This window comes from Quercus suber, unplaced genomic scaffold (genome assembly GCF_002906115.3).
Source record: "Quercus suber isolate HL8 unplaced genomic scaffold, Cork oak 2.0 scaffold_829, whole genome shotgun sequence".
Lineage (NCBI taxonomy): Eukaryota > Viridiplantae > Streptophyta > Magnoliopsida > Fagales > Fagaceae > Quercus > Quercus suber.
The window spans coordinates 142686-147701 of NW_027070259.1; positions in this window are offsets into that span (position 1 = coordinate 142686).

Here is a 5016-nt window from a genome sequence, read left to right on the forward strand (position 1 = left end):
GCTTTAGAATAGCATATTCGAAGTTTTTTAACCAACCCCTTAGTGCCTACAACATAAAGATTAGATTGAGGATAGGAATAATCAAAAGAACACAACAATAGTTAGTAATCACAATTCAAGAACAAGAGATTTTGAAATAGGTTTTGAGAAATCAATTTAGAAAAATAGTTTCTACCTTAGAACTAATTAAAGAGAGATTTTACAATTTGTAAAAATGTGCTAAGGGGCTGTGTGTGAGTTTTAGAGGAGAGAATTAGGGTTTTTAAGAAGATGGAGGCCAAAAAATACTCTCCAGCTAGGTTTTGATTGGAGATATAAGATGAGTATTTATAAGTTAGAATTAGGGTTTGGGGGTTTTTTTAATGATTTTTGAACGTTCTCAAGGGTCTATGGGCCGGCCCACATCAAAGCATGATGTTTTGGGCCCTTAAAATGAAGTTTTAAAACCCAAAAAATTGGGCTGCCCAATTGGCCTAACTACAAATGGTCATAAATTACTCAATATAAGTCCAAATTAGGCAAAAATTGTGTTCAAATTGAATCTTAGGATGTCTAATTTCCGATGAAACAAACCACACTAAAAAAAATCTTTTGGATAAAAAGTTATAGTCAAAACAGTAAGCAAATGTCATTTTTCAGTTACCCTTGGTTGACATATGTCAAGCTCATCATTAGAGCCGGGCACCAAAATTTATTATCGGGTACAGAATGTAGTGTCTACAAGAGGTACACAATTCTAATCCCAAAAACACTCCCAAAGTTGAATTCCATTGTGATACTTCAATTGAATTCCATCTAACTTTATCATTGGAGGGTTTTTGGCACACACCACACCGGTGTATTTCTTTATCTTCATATCTTATTGCAAGTTTGTCCCTAGACGAATCCAACGCCATCATCCATCTACAGAGACGAGAACTCAACTAACAATTTTTGGCATTTTCATTATTCATATAAGAATTTTGATTACATACAAACTTAACATAGCAATTTAATATATAAATATCTATTTTACTATGATAGTTTTCTTAGAACCTATTTGTTAAAGGCAATATCCACTCACTAAAATCGTCTAAGAATGATAATGAATATCATCTTCCAACAATAAGTAATTGAGTTTTGCTAAGACAATGTCATGAGAACTGAATTTTTGCAACGAATGACACCATATACAATTAAAGCACTTCATCAAATATACCTGCAACCATCCATAACTAAGTTTTTTATTCATATTTCATCCTTTATCATCTTACTTTTATGTGTCTTGCGATGATATATGGCTTATTTAGTTTTCAATAAACACCCTCTCAAGCAAGGATATATATATATATATATATATTATTATTTTTTTCTTTTTTAAAAGAACAAGATAAGAAAAGGCATACATGTCATTGAACTATATAAAATTATAGGTTTAAAAGATTAAACCTAATAAATTAATGTTCTTTAGGTAACAAATAGAACACTATATATGTGAAGGAAATTTTTGAGATATTAAAATTTAGTGGGGATAGTTTAGAACTTGCACAATGGGAATCATAAGATTCCATTAAGGTTTAACTGAGATAGTAACAATAGGGGTATTCGTTTGTTTTCAAAATATAAATGGAGAAATTGCTCATTTTAAAGCTTAGAGAGGAAAATTGCAAACTAACCCAAACATAAAGGGGAAAGTAGTTTACGTGTTAGCTTGATCCAACTAACGTATAGACTCTATATGGATGGAACAAAGTTTTCTCTCTAGAGAGGAGGAGGTTGAACTAGCTCACAGCAATAAGAAAGTTAAGGATGTGCACCACGTAGATTTTACTCTTAACCAAGGAGTAGGATTAGTTCCCAAACCTCTCCTAGTGAAGGACAGGGGATAAAGAAAGGGCTTTCCTTTAATGAGAAGCTGGTAGGAGCAATCCCAGGTGCCTACAACCAAGCCTTTGAGCTTGATGGCTATACGGATGATGATGATGAGGTTTCGAATGATGATGTAGCAGAGCTTAGGGAAGGAGTTGCAACAGTGTCGCTGTCTAAAGATGTGAAACAAAGAATCAAACTAGTGTGGGTAAACTCTCTTATCGTTAAGGTCTATGGTAGGAACGTGAGGTTCCACTTCCTAAAAGATAAGCTTTTTTCTCTTTGGAAGCCGTTTGGTAAGTTAGATATCATAGATTTGGGCAAGGATTTCTTCCTCGTCAAATTTGGCACTAGAAGTGATTATGTTGTAGTGTTAGAAAATGGCCCTTGGTTTATTGGAGAGCATTTTTTGTCTATTAGGCCATGGGAGCTGAATTTCAAACCATCTACAGTGAATGTGGCCTCAATAGCGGTGTGGGTAAGGCTGGCAGAGTTGCCTATTGAGTATTACGAAATGGAGGTCCTCAAACATATAGGGAGGTCGATTAGCAATGTGCTAAGAATTGACACTCATACGGCTACGGAATCGAGAGGTTGTTTTGCTCGTCTCTGCGTTCAGGTGGATATTGAGAAGCCGTTTGTAACCTCCATCATTATCGGAGGATTGGAACAACCAGTCATGCATTAAGGACTCTAGAAGCTATATTTCTCTTGTGGCCGGATCGGTCATCGGAAGGACACATGCCCGTACTCTATCCTAGAAGCCAATTATACGGAGAAAATGGATAACGACATGCCTAACGTACAACAAAGGACAACATGCAATGAGCATGATTCAGTGGGTCCCTCCTCGGGGGATAAGAATGATGCATCAGAGTACTTGCCTGTCCATCACTAGGAGGACATGTATGGTCCTTGGCTGGTTGTCACTAGGAAAAGGAAAGGAAACAAAAGCCTAAACAGAGAGATAGCCCATGCAATATTCGGGGAGTCTCAACAAGCTAAGGCAAGCCCAATGAGTAATGATCAAAGGATGGTAAAGCCCAATAATCATGAGTCTGGGAGTAGGGAAGCTAAGAGGAAGGCAAGCCAGGAAGGATTTCGGATGAAGGCCCAATTAAACTCAACAAGTGGGCTATTTGCACCGGGAACGGGTCAAGGAGCGTTTAAGTATGGGGAGGTCCAACTATTAGGCTGAATAAAAAAAGCAGAAATGCCAAAGCCTAGTAATGAGATTGTATGGTAAGGGGAAAAAGGCTCTGAACAGAGCTAAGGATTCGCATCATGATTCTAAGAACACTGTCACTCAGTCAAAGCAACTTCTATCTCAGCGCTCCCAAGGATTTAGTGGTGAGGCCTCCAAAAATGCAAGCTTTCAGTTCTCGGCTGTCGGAGGGAGCAAGGTGGGCTGCAAGTCTGGAGGGAATGGTAGTGGTAACTCCGAAATTAGCCATCGCCAAGATCAGGGTGTCTCCGAAGCTCGTGATGTTCCCAAAACCATGGTGGGTTTTTCTGAGCGAAGATCTGCTGCCGAAGGAAGAACTGTAGATGGTTTGGAGGACTCTAACGCTCGGCTAAGTGAATCTAGCGGAGGAACTAACAGAGCGGAGGGTGCTCAGCCTTGTGAGCAGCAAGATCATTACTAAGCTCAGTCAAGTGTTTCAACGCACCTTAAAGTTCACTCTCCTGAGGGGGGGTCCTAGAGCACAGGTTGATGCGAAGGCCAGTGAAAGGGCAACCAAAGGTAATGATTTGAAAGATAGAAGGGTATTTGAGGGAGGAGGCCAGAGCACGACAGCCTTTTGATGAATGTCCTACCCCCATCATTAATTATTATGAACATTATTGTGTGGAATAACAGGGGTGTGCTTAAGCCCAACTTTCAGAAACATGTGAAGGACCTTGCACGGGCTCATGATCCTGCCATTTTTGTGGTAATGGAGACAAGACTTGGTGACGAGAGAGCTACGGCCATTTCAGACAACTTGCCTTTCAATGGAGCAATTCATACATAAACTATTGGATATGCAGGTGGACTATGGCTGATGTGGAACTCAGACAAAGTGGAGGTTACACAGTTGGCCAACACTAAGCAGGAGATTCATGTCGTTGTAAAGGTACGCTGCTCTGATCTTTCTTGGGTTTTTTCTGCGGTGTATGCTAGCCCTAGGTTGGCAGAAAGAAGTATCTTGTGGGATAATCTTGGTAAAGTTATTGAGTCTCATACTCTTCCTTGGGTAGTTGCTGGAGATTTCAATGAACCCCTCTCTGCTAATGATAAGTTTGGGGGTAGGCATGTCTCTATTAACAGAGCTCTTTTGTTTAAGGAATGTCTGGACAGGTGTAATATGATAGATTTGGGATTTTCAGGTCCTAGGTATACCTGGACGAATCGGAGAGATGTTGGAGATCTCATTCAAGAAAGATTAGACCAGTTCTTTGTTAATCCAGGTTGGTGCTCCCTGTTTCCTGAAGCGAAGGTGACTCACTTGACCAGGTGCTACTCGAATCATTGTCCAGTTTTGCTAGAATTCTGTCCAAGGGTGGCTCATCATCTCCTGATGTCGCGGAAGCCTGAAGAGAAGCACACACGATGCTCTCTTGATGGACAGAAACTAAACTGTTAGTTTCTGGTAGTAAACCTCGAATCCACGAGGGGTTTCCCTGAATCCACAAGGAGATAAAACTGGAATCCACCAGAAGAAAATTTGACAAAAGTCTGTGTTTATTGATAATAGTCTATTTTGCCTCTGACGGCTACAAAACATATAAATACTAAGCAAAAACGTTTAAAACCCTAATTCGCACTAATTAAGCGATTAGGTGACAAAATTACCGAATTTTACCAAAAATGGCAAAATTGAGTTAAGCGCAGAATCATAAACTACTGACCTTAAGGGTCGTCCCAAAACAGACGGGACCTTATTCTGACTTTTAAACTAAAAGTTATTAAGGAAAAACAAATTTTACTATAAATAGCAAAAACACTGTTATCGGGGAAGGCATGAATCTGGATCAGAACGTCGTTTCCCTTCAACCTGCCAAATTTCATGCAATTCCGACACTGTTACCCCGATGGCCCCTACTGGTACCCCCCTGTGATCTTGCGTTGTGACTTCCTGCGCCCCTGCTGCTCGAGGAAGGCATGTGCTGTCTGTTCTACATCAG